General features: G+C 36.0%; 1 protein-coding gene across 22 annotated transcripts in view; it reads right to left on the reverse strand.

Annotated features, from left to right (window-relative positions):
• ALPK1 (alpha kinase 1) overlaps positions 1-12,743 on the reverse strand; it is a 142,592-nt gene that overhangs the window by 64,798 nt on the left and 65,051 nt on the right. The window lies entirely within an intron of this gene.

A 12,743-nucleotide genomic window follows, 5' to 3' on the forward strand; every position in this document is an offset into this window, starting at 1 on the left:
TATTACCAAAAGTAAGAGAGTCTGAAAGGGAAGAAAGTAACAGACATATGGATGGCTCTAGTTATTCTGTCTCTGAGCTTATACATGCAATGAAGTAATCACTGAAAATATTAAAGCAGTGAATTATTGTGTTGGTGTTGGGATTAAATGTGCTCTACTAGTCAATGGTTTCTTAACTAACTTTAAGAAGTTGGCTTTGAATTTGAAATAGCAAGAAAGCCTTTTTCTCTCTCTGATTTTCTATTCTATGACTTAACAGGAGCAGAAAATGAAAGCTGAGCTAACTGTGTAATCTAAATTTTGTGTTTTTCATACTAACTTGGCAGGTATACTTCGTTATCTTGATATACTTTGTGTTTAAACACACACACACACACACATTACACACATACGTTACAGAGCTAGAACTGCCGAAACAAAACTTGAGGTTATTACAGGCTTGTTTCTTTTAAAATCCTAATGTATTTGTCGATGAAGAACACAAGCAGAGTGCTCAAATACAAAATTTGTGTTACTTGAAAGGGCATTCACTTAAGTGAGATACTGAAGAATTAGTCACTAAGAGCAAGTCTAACCATTGGTGTCTCTGTGTCACTTTTTGGTAATTCTTGGAATGTTTCAAACTTTTTCATTATTATTATATCTGTTATGGTGATCTGTGATCAGTGATCTTTGATGTTACTATTGTAATTATTTTGGGGCACCACAAACTGTCTGGGAGCCAGCAAAGTTAATCCGTGAATGTTGTGTGTCTTCTGACTGCTCCAGTGACCACTCATTGCTCCATCTCTTTCCCTCTCCTCAGGCCTCCCTATTCCCTGAGACACAGAAATATTTAAATTAGATCACTTAATAACCCTACGGCAGCCTCTATGTGTTCAAGTGAAAGGAAGAGTCACCCATCTCACACTTAAAATCAAAAGCTAGAAATGTTAAACTGAGAGAGAAAGGCACATTGAAAGTCAAGATAGGCCAAAAGATAGGCCTCTTGTGACAAATAGCCAAGTTGTGAATGCAAAAAAAAAAAAAAAAAAAAATTTCATGAAGGAAAGGAAAAGTGCTGCTCCAGAGAACACATTAACAGGAATTCAGGAGAAACTGAGTCCAACCCTCATAGATAACTTTGGGGTGTTCAAGACTTCAGTGATGGAAGTAGCTGCAGATGTGGTGGAAATAGCAAGAGAACTAGAATTAGCAAAGCCTAAGATATGACTAAATTGCTGCAATCTCATGATAAAACTTGAATGAATGGGACGTTGCTTCTTATATATGGGCAAAGAAGGTGGTTTCTTAAGATGAAATCTACTCCTGGCAAAGATGCTGTGAACATTGTTGAAATGGCAACAAGGCATGTAGAATATTACATAAACTTAGTTGGTAAAGCAGCAGCAGGATTTGAGAGGATCGACTGCAATTTTGAAAGGAGTTCTACCATGGGTGAATGCTATCAGACAGCATCACATGCTACAGAAAAATCTTTAGGAAAAGGATGACTCAATCCATGTAGCAAACTTCATTGTTGTCTTAATTTAAGAAATTGCCACAGTCACTCTAGCCTTCAGCAACCGTCACACTGATCAGTCAGCAGCCATCAGCATCGAGGCAAAACCCTCTACCAGCAGAATGATTAGGACTTGCTGAAGGCTCAGATAATCATTAGCATTTTTTAGCAATAAAGTATTTCTTAATTAAGTTGGGTACTTTTTTAGACATAATATGATTGTACACTTACTAGACTATAGTACAGTATAAACATAACTTTCATTAATATATGCACTGGGAAACAAAAACATTCATGTAACTCATTTTTTTTTAAATTTAAAGATTTTTTTAAGAAATGGGTCTCACTATGTTGTCCAAGTCAGACTCAAACTCCTAGGCTCAAGTGATACTCCCACCTCAGCCTCCCAAGTAGGATTACAGGTACACACCACTGTACCTGGCTTTGTTTGACTCACTTTATTGTGATACTTGCTTCTGTGTAGAGGGTTGGAACTAAATCCACAATATCTTCGAGGTGTACTTGTACAAGTTTAATCTCTTTTCTGTTTAGGATACTTCAAAAAAGTATTTCTGCATGGATTGGGTGCTGAACTAAAAGGTTTCCAATGTCTCTTTTAACTCAAATGTCTATAAGTCACAATGTTTTATGCCACAAGCTGGTGATTGGCCTGCCTACTTAGGAAAAGAACTAAGCAGTAAAGGCTGCTCAGAATTTTATCCTCATACTGCTATTGCAAAGAGTACAGGAGCATATGTTCATTCCTTCTGAGTACTGCAGTGAGCTAATAAAAGAGCTAATTAGTGGACTACAGTGAACAAGAGGCCCTGAAGCAATGATATCCCATTCCCATCATTCCTTGAGAGAGGGAGATATTGGCTAAAATGGGAGGTTAGCATTGAGATTAAAATATACATTTGGTGGTTTAGAAGGCTAAGAACAAATTTTGCTTGGAGTGAGCTGCAGGTAAGTCAGAGACTCATTTTTCTTCAAGTCCAAAATTAAAGCAAGAAGGGCGTTCTCTTTCCCAGCATTCTTTTGTAGAACTTCATCTAGAAAGAGAGGTGTAACAAAGAAATAGGAAGAGCTAACTGCATTATAATATAATTTTAGTAGCACATCATGCTTTTGTCTAAAGGCTTATGTTTTCTTAGTGCTGTATCATTCCCTTAAGGTAGAAAGTAGTCTTTTGTTGAACTCATAGAAGCAGAGAGTAGGGTGGTGGTTACCAGAGACTGTGGGATGGGGAAATTAGGGAGATGTTGGTCAAAGGATACAGAATTTCAGTTAGACAGGAGGAAAAAGTTCAAGAGATCTATGGGATGTCATGGTGATGATAGTTAAAAACAATATATTATATAAGAGAGTAGATTTTAAGTGTTCTCACCACAAATAATGGTATATGAGATAATGTTAATTAGTTTGATTTAACCATTCTACAATGTATGGCCATAAATGTATATAAGTTAATCTGTCAATTAAAATAAAATTAAAAAAGAAAGTAGGCCAGGCGCGGTGGCTCATGCCTGTAATCACAGCACTTTGGGAGGCCGAGGCGGGCAGATCACGAGGTCAGGAGCTAGATACCATCCTGGCTACGGTGCAACCCAGTCTCTACTAAAAATACAAAAAATTAGCCAGCTGTGGTGGCTTGCACCTGTAGTCCCAGCTACTTGGGAGGCTGAGGCAGGAGAATGGTGTGAACCTGGGAGATGCAGCTTGCAGTGAGCCAAGATCATGCCACTGCACTCCAGTCTGGGCGACAGAGCAAAACTCTGTCTCAAAAAAAAAAAAAAAAAAAAAAAGAAAGTCGTCTTCTTTACATTGACAAATTAAAGTAAATTTTAATTCCTCTGTTTCTGTAAATGACTTAAGTGGAAACAGCATATAGTAATGAAAAGAGGACCTAGAAATAGGAAACTAATGCTTACAAGAGTGTTCAACAGATATTTATTGATTAATTCCACTTTATACTCTGTCATTAACTATTAGTAAGACTTCTGGATCCACTTTTGAGATTGACTTTTCTCATCTGTATTTTTGAGGGAGTTGGTTGGAACAATTGCTAAGCTGCGTCTAGCTCATAAATTACATACTCAGCAGCAGTCTAAATAGACTATGTTGTTTATTGCCAAAGAATATTTGATATTTGTTTATTAAGAAATTCCCTAGCTCTTTTGAGAACCCTTACATATCGTTTTTATGTATGTATATTTTTGTGTGGTTAGAAATATTGGCTTGAATTTTAGAAGTTGATTACTAAATTACTTATTTGATTTGGTTTCTTCACTTGCAACACCAATTCCTGATGTACAAGATCATAAATCTCTTCCTTTTGTCTAAGTGATGTGAAAGAGAGATAGGGCATGCAGTTGTATGAAGGCAAACAACAGGACTTGACCTAGTCACTTAAGTAAAGCTAGGGCAGATCAAGGGAGGCTTCTTTGAGAATGTGATGCCTGAATTAAGCTTTGAAAGAGTGATAGGGCTTAATGAAGTTAAAATGATGGGGAATGTAGAAGGAACTAGAGAGGGAATGAAAGATGGACAGGTTGGCTGAACTAGAGATAAAAGGAGAAAGTTGATATGAGGTGAGACTGGAGAGGTAAATAGGGGCTGTGCGGGCCTATGTGTGCCTGGTAAAAAATTGTACCTTTACCCTAAGAGTGCTAGGAAACTCTTAGGGTAGCAGGAGGACCCTGGCCAGATTTGCGTTTGGAAAAAATCGCTCTGTTTTAGCTGTAGTGTGTAATTTGGGGTGGGGGTTTGCAGGGAGGTAACTGCAGGCAGATCAGTTAGGTATTATTGCAAAAATCCATGTGAAAAGTATCAGGACTTTAGACCAGAGCGATAGTATTACAGATGTAGAAAACTGGACAAAATTGAGAGCTGTTTGGGGAATAAATGCAATATTGGCATTGGATAGATATGAATGTTATTAAGAATGAGTACCAGTTTCTCCTTCATCATAGCCCAAAACTGAATGGACAGTGTTACCATGTTTTGAGACAAGGAGCGCAGAAGAGATCTTCTAGGAAAAGACATAAATACATCTATTCTGTATTTCTACCTATAAAGATAAGTTAGATAAATCATATCATCCACATAAAAAAATCATATTTTAGCCAAGACAACATTTCTAAAAAGGAAGAAGAGATTTCCAAGGTAATTCATGTTTAGTACTTGCAGTTCCCCAGAAATGTACTGAAGATATTCTTTACACTTTTTGAAAGTCGCAGCATTTTCCCCCTTTTCTCTGTAGAATTCAGAGGAGACAATAGGAAGAAAATACTGTAACATGAGAAACGCTTTGGAATCCAACCATCTGTCCAGACTTGTATGGTTCATTGTTAGGCATAACAGAGGCTGGAGCCTAGGAACTTTCCTTCAGGCAACAGTCCTGCTGGAAATTTTGGTCAACTTCATTTATAAAGGAATCATTTTCAATCTCAACACATACCAGTTTTTCCTCCCCTGAACTGTGGCATTCTGTGAGCTGTATATTGTTTTTACATTTAAATAATGGGAGTTTCCCAATATGTTTGGTAATCAATGAATTACTTTTTCTCTTTTAATATCCCTCCCCTGTACTTTTTTTTCTTAAAAATCAAATAGAAAGGGTCCAGGAAATGCAATCAGACATACAAACAGATACTTTTGGAATAAATACCCAACAAAGTTAGAATGATACACCTTAAGGCACATGTGCACACTCACAGCTAAGTGGTCATGTGTTTATACATTCTGTGTGTGATATTGATATATAAATTCTTCAGTTCTATTGGTAACTTAGAATTTAGTTGAGTGGCTGAGTTATGGGATAATTGACAAATGAGCTATTATAAAAAGTAACCAAACCAGTGGATTATTCAAAGCCCCATCTCTTTTAGCATCTGTGTTTGAATCTTTTTCACTGGACAATTAGTACCCCATTAGGGAATATGTCGAGGAAAATGACTTAAAAGATATTCCATTGTCTACTGGTTGCCACTGCTATTATAACCCACTAGCCAACTAGTCAGAATCCCCAAGCTAGAAGATGTGGAGAAGAGTAAAGAAATATTAGCGATGATTTTTACTGTCAAGGAATTTACAATATAATTAGAAGGATAAGATGCAAATATATTAAAAAGTAAACTAGATAAATATACAGGGTATATAATACACAATTGTACTCTGCAAGCTCAATTTAAATTAACTGTGTTGGAATTTAATTAATCCTTGGTTACATTCATAAGCAAGCCCACAGAGCTTATTTAATTCATATGTACATGAAAAATTATTCTAAAACAACTTTTGTTTTCTTTTCTTTATGAGATCGAGTCTCGCTCTGTCACCCAGGCTGGAGTGGAGTGGTGTGATCTGGGCTCCCTGCAACCCTCTGCCTCCTGGGTTCAAGCGATTCTTGTGCCTCAGCCTCTGAGTAGCTGGGATTAGAGGCATGTACCACCACACCCAGCTAATCTGAAACGACTTTTTAATTTACACTCATTTCTCATATTGCTTCTATGAGAAAAGGTATTCTGTTCTCTAATGTACAACAAGAATACATTTCTCTAATCAGGGACCAAGCAATGACAATCCAGCCATTCTCACCGTTTTACTCTTCTCTGAGCACCGACAGACATAAACTCTCACCATATGGCCTCTTGCACTGATTGGCAGTAGAAGTGGGGAAACAAATGGAGAGACAGCTGACTGGAGAGTAAGGCAAGTGTGGGAATCAGAGAGATATTATTGGGTAATAGGCATTTGTCAGCATCTTAAAACTGCATTAAAAGCGAAAAGAAGGCAACTTCTAAGTCACCAAAAACATAAAAAAGTAGACTTCTATTTCTAGCAGTGAGCAAGACTATCTAACACTCCCACTGAAAACAATTAAAAATGCTGCAAAAACATTTTAAATCTCGAAAATATATCAATAAAATGGCAAGAGAGGAAGCGGTACTAAGAAAAAAAACGAGTAAAAGCTGGAACCTAAAAAGTTAACTGCAATAGAGAAGCTAGCCATTGCCTTGATTGTATTTGCCAAACTGTGAACTTAAAACTGGTTTTCTCTGTCTTGTAAGGTAAGAGGGGAGAAAATGAAACCAAAGGCCTTAACTGAGGTAGGAATTTAAGTGAAGACTGCACACCCCCTGCATAAAACTGAGATTCTAAAAGGTTGCGCCTTCAGTGTAAGAGTGAACTAAAAAATAAATCCTCATCCTCTCCCCTCACCTCCCAGGAAAATTGTCTGCGGCAAAACATGCTGCTTCGTGGAGGGGAATAAAAATATTTCCCTTGAGAATTTGAAGCCACAAAGTCCATAAAACCTCTAGCTAATGATTAATTTAAAATAAATTATTTAAAATGATTAGGTTAGTAGTGTTCCCAGTCAACTGGTGTGACTAAATATAATCCTTTCTTAAAAAAATTAACCTCAATCCAAGCTTCAAAGAATTCCCACCTATAAAATACTAAGACGCATGAGCTCCTGATCAAATCTCACAAAATACATAAGGCAAAAAGAAATCATGAATGAAAGCAGAAACAACAGATACTAAAATCAGACCCACAAAGACTTTACATAATGGAGTTAACAGATATAGACTATAAAATGTATGTTTAATATGTTTAAGGAACTGAATTAATGTATTGAAAATATTAATAAACAGCACAAGCTATGGAGAAGGCATAAGCAGATTGACTAAGAATAATAATTTCTAGAAATAAAAATATAATAATAAAAATTTCAAATTCAATGAATGCATAGATTCAATAAAAATATTTGCTCTAGGTTGGGATCAGTGGCTCATGCCTATAATCCCAGTACTTTGGGAAGTAGAGGTGGGTGGATCACTTGAGGTCAGGAGTTCAAGAGCAGCCTGGCCAACATGGCAAGACCCTGTCTCTACTACAAATACAAAAATTAACCAGGCGTGGTGGTGCATGTGGTGGTGCAATGAATTATAGGTGGCCAACTACTCGGGAGGCTGAGACAGGAGAATCACTTGAACCTAGGAGCTGGAGGTTGGAGTGAGCCAAGATCATGCCATTGCACTCCAGCCTGGGCAACAGAGCGAGACTCTGTCTCCAAGAGAAAAAAAATAATTAGCTCTAGCTGAAGATATAATTTTTGAACTGGAAAATAAATCAGAATATGTCACTTAGAATTCAACAGAAAAAAGGCAGAAAAATAGAATATATGAAGAGAGGCTAAAAAACAGGAAATAATTGGTAGAAAAGGTTTAACATAAGTCTAATCAGAGTCTTAGATGGGAAGAAGAGGGAGCAGCAGTAGAACCAATTGGAGAGATAATTATGATTGCAAATTTTTCAAACAGGAGACCATGGTTCTGGGACCCTCGTCAGGTACCACTTTCAAAGAATGTTCAAGTCTCTTATATAAAATGGTGTAGTAGTTACACATTCTCCCCTATATTTTAAATCACCTCTAGATTACTTAAAACACCTAATGTAAATAGTTGTTATGCTGTATTTTAAATTTGTATTATTTTTTGATTTTTTAAAATTTTTTAACATTAAAAAACCTTTTATTATAATTATGTGTAAGACAGAAACTAGTAAAAAATACAGATGGAAAGGAAAACTGAAATTCTCCTTGATCCCAACACTAGAAATAACCAGTTAATATTCTGATGTACAGTCTATTGTTCTTTTTTATATGCATAAACATGTTTTTCAAATTACAGTTGGGATCAACAGTATATACACTGTTTCATAATCTACTTTTTATTTACTTATTTATTTTATTTAAATAGGTTTTTGGGGAATAGGATTGTGTTTGGCTACATGAATAAGTTCTTTAGTGGTGATTTCTGAGATTTAGGTGTACCCCATCACCAGAGCAGTGTACACTGTACCCAATGTGTAGTCTTTCATTCCTCACCCACCTCCCACCCTTTCCCCTGAGTCCTCAAAGTCCATTGTATCATTCTTATGCCTTTGTGTCTCCATAACTTAGCATCCACTTATTAGTGAGAATATACGATGTTTGGTTTTCCATTCCTGAGTTACTTCACTTAGAATAATGGTCTTCAATTACATCCGGATTGCTGCAAATGCCATTATTTCATTTCTTTTTATGGCTGAATATTAGTCCATGGTGTATATATATCACAATTTCTTTATCCACTCATTGATTGATGGGCATTTGGACTGGTGCCATATTTTTGCATTTGTGAACTGTGCTGCTATAAACATGCATGTGCAAGTATCTTTTTCATATAATGACTTCTTTTTCTCTGGGTAGATACCCAGGAGTGGGATTGCTGGATCAAATGGTAGTTCTACTTTTAGTTCTTTAAGGGATCTACACACAATTTTCCATAGTAGTTGTACTAGTTTACATTCCACCAGCAGTGTAAAAATATTCCCTTTCCACTACATCCACGCCAACATTTTTTGATTATGTCCATTCTTGCAGGAGTAAGGCAGTATCACATAATGACTAAGATTTGCATTTTCCTGATCATTAATGATGTTAAGCATTTTTTTTCATATATTTGTTGGCCATTTGTATATCTTTTTTTGAAAACTGTCTATTCATGTCCTTAGTACACTTTTTGATGGAATTGCTTGTTTTTTTTTCTTGCTGATTTATTTGTAGATTCTGGAAATCAGTCCTTTGTTGGATGTATAGATTGAGAAGATTTTCAAGGTTGTCTTTTTACTCTGCTGATTGTTACTTTTGCTGTGCAGAAGCTTTTAAGTTTAATTAATCTCATTTTTTTATCTTTGTTTTTGTTGCATTTGATTTTCTTGGGTTCTTGGTCAAGAAGTCTTTGCCTAAGCCAAGATCTAGAAAGATTTTTCCAATGTTGTCTTCTAGGATTTTTATGATTTCAGGTCTTAGATTTAAGTATTTAATCCATCTTGAGTTGATTTTTGTATATATAAAGATGAGGATCCAGTTTTATTCTTCTACATGTGACTTGCCAATTATCCCAGCACCATTTGTTGAATAGGGCGTCCTTTCCCCACTATATGTTTTTGTTTACTTTGTCGAAGATCAGTTGACTGTAAGTATTTGGCTTTATTTCTAGGTTCTCTATTCTTTTCCATTGGTCTATATGCCTATTTTTATACCAGTACCATGCTGTTTTGGTGACTATGGCCTTTTAGTATAGTTTGAAATCAGGTAATGTGATGCTTCCAGATTTGTTCTTTTTGCTTAGTCTTGCTTTGACTATGCAGGCTATTTTTGGTTCCATATGAATTTTAGGGTTGTTTTTTCTAATTCTGTGAAGAATTATGGCAGTATTTTGATGGGCGTTGCATTGAATTTATAGACAGCTTTTGGCAGTATGGTCATTTTCACAATACTGATTCTACCAGTCCATGAGCACAGGATGTTTCCATCTGTTTGTGTTGTCTGTGATTTCTTTCAGGAGTGTTTTGTAGTTTTCTTTGTAGAGGTCTTTCATCTCCTTGGTTAAGTATATTCCTAAGTGTTGTATTTCTTTTGAATCTATTGTAAAAGGGGTTGGGTTCTCGATTTGAATGTCAGCTTGGTCACTATTGGTATGTAGCAGGGCTACTGATTTGTGTACATTAATATTGTACCCTGAAACTGCTGAATTTATTACCAGTTCTAGAAGCTTTTTGGATGAGTCTTTAGGGTTTTCTATAATAGTTATACAATCATGTCATCAGCAAAGAGTGACAGTTTGGTTTCCTCATTACCAACTTGGATGCCCTTTATTTCTTTCTCTTGGCTGATTGCTCTGGCTAGGACTTCCAGTACCATGTTGAATAGGAGTGGTGAAAGTGGGCATACTTGTCTTGTTCCAGCTCTCAGGGGGAAATGCTTTCAACTTTTCCACATTCAGTGTAATGTTGGCTGTCAGTTTGTCATAGACGACTTTTATTACCTTAAGGTACGGACTTTCTATACTGATTTTGCTGAGGGTTTTAATCATAAAGTGATAATGGATTTTGTTAAATGCTTTTACTGCGTCTATTGAGATGATCAAGTGATTTTTGTTTTTAGTTCTGTTCATGCGGTGTATCACATTCATTGACTTGTGTATGTTAAACCATCCATGCATCCCTGGTATGAAACCCACTTGATCATGGTGGATTATCTTTTTGGTATGCTGTTGGGTTCTGTTAGCTAGCATTTTGTTGAGGATTTTTGCATCTATGTTCACCAGGGAAATTGGTCTGTAGTTTTCTTTTTTGTGTGATATATTTTCCTGGTTTTGGTATTAGGGCAATAGTGGCTTCATAGCATGATTTAAGGAAGATTCCCCCTTTCTCTGTCTTTTGGAATAGTGTTAATAGGACTGGTACCAATTATTTGTATGTCTGATAGAATTCAGCTGTGAACCCATCTAGTCTTGGACTTTTATTGTTTGGGGTAATTAACCATTTCAATCTCACTGCTTGTTATTGGTCTGTTCAGAGTTTCTATTTCTTCCTGGTTTAATGTAGGAGGGTTGTATATTTCCAGGAAATTATCCATCTCCTCTAGATTTTCTAGTTTATGCATGTAAAGGCATTGAATGATTTTTTGTATTTCTGTGGTATCAGTTGTAATATCTTTCATTTCTTTTCTAATTGAGCTTATTTGGATCTTCTCTCTTCTTTTCTTGGTTAATCTCACTAATGGTCTACCAGTTTTATTTATCTTTTCAAAGAACCAGCATTTTGTTTTTGTTTTTGTTTTGTATATAAATATACATATTTAATTTAATTTAGTTCTGCTCTGATCTTGGTTATTTCTTTTCTAATGCTGAGTTTGTGTTTGTTGTGTTCTTGTTTCTCTAGTTCCTTGAGGTGTGACCTTAGATTGTCTATTTGTGCTCTTTCAGACTTTTTAGTGTAGACATTTAATGCTATGAACTTTCCTCTTGGCACCGCCTTTTCGGTATCCCAGAGGTTTTGATAGGTTGTGTCACAATTATCACTCAGTTCAAAAAATTGTTTAATTTCCATCTTGATTTTACTCTTGACCCAACAATCATTCAGGAGCAGGTTATTTCATTTCCATGTATTTGCTTGGTTTTGATGGTTCCTTTTGGAGTTGATTCCAATTTTATTCCACTGCAGCCTGAGAGAGTACCGGATATAATTTTTATTTTCTTAAATTTGTTGAGACTTGTTTTGTGGCCTATCATATAGTCTATCTTGGAGAAAGTTCCATGCAATGATGAATAGAATGTATATTCTGGGGTTATTGGGTAGAACAATAACAATGTTCTGTAAATATCTGTGAAGTCCATTTATTGTATAGTTTAAATCCATTGTTGCCTTGTTGACTTTCTGTCTTGATGACCTGTCTAGTGCTGTCAGTGGAGTACTGAAGTCCCCCACTATTACTGTGTTGCTGTCTCTCTCATTTCTTAGGTCTAGTAGTAATTGTTTGATAAATGTGGGAGCTCTAGTGTGAGATGCATATATATTTAGGATTGTGATATTTTCCTGTTGGACTAGTTCTTTTATCATTATACAATATTCCTCTTTTTCTTTTTTAAATGCTGTTGTTTTAAAGTTTGTTTTGTCTAATACAAGAATAGCTATTCCTGCTCACTTTTGGTGTCCATTTGCATGGAATATCTTTTTCTGCCCCTTTACCTTAAGTTTATGTGAGTCCTTATGTGGTTGGTGAGTTATTATCCATTCTGCTATTCTGTATCTTTTAAGTGGAGCATTCAGGCTATTTACATTCATCATTAGTATTGAGATGTAAGGTACTATTCTATTCATCATGCTGTTTGTTACCTGAATACCTTACTGTTTTTCCATTATGTTATGGTTTTATACGTCCTGTGAGATTTATTATTTAAGGAGATCCTATTTTGGTGTATTTCAATCATTTGTTTCAAGATTTAGAGCTCCTTTTAGCAGTTCTTGCAGTGCTGGCTCGGTAGTGGCAAATTCTCTCAGCATTTGTTTGTCTGAAAAAGACTGTATCTTTCTTTCATTTATGAAGCTTAATTTCACTGGATACAAAATTTTGTCTGCAATGGCTTTGTTTAAGGAGGCTAAAGATAGGACTCTAATCCCTTCTAGCTTGTAGGGTGTCTGCTGAGAAATCTGCTGTCAATCTGATAAGTTTTCCTTAAAAGATTACCTGATGCTTTTGCCTCAGCTCTTAAGATTCTTTCCTTCATCTTGGCTTCAGATAACCTGATGACTATGTGCCTAGGTGATGATCTTTTTGCAATAAATTTGCCAGGTGTTCCAGGTGTTTGAGCTTCTTGTATTTGAATATCTAGATCTCTAGCAAGACCAG

This window comes from Papio anubis, chromosome 3, assembly GCF_008728515.1.
Source record: "Papio anubis isolate 15944 chromosome 3, Panubis1.0, whole genome shotgun sequence".
NCBI lineage: Eukaryota > Metazoa > Chordata > Mammalia > Primates > Cercopithecidae > Papio > Papio anubis.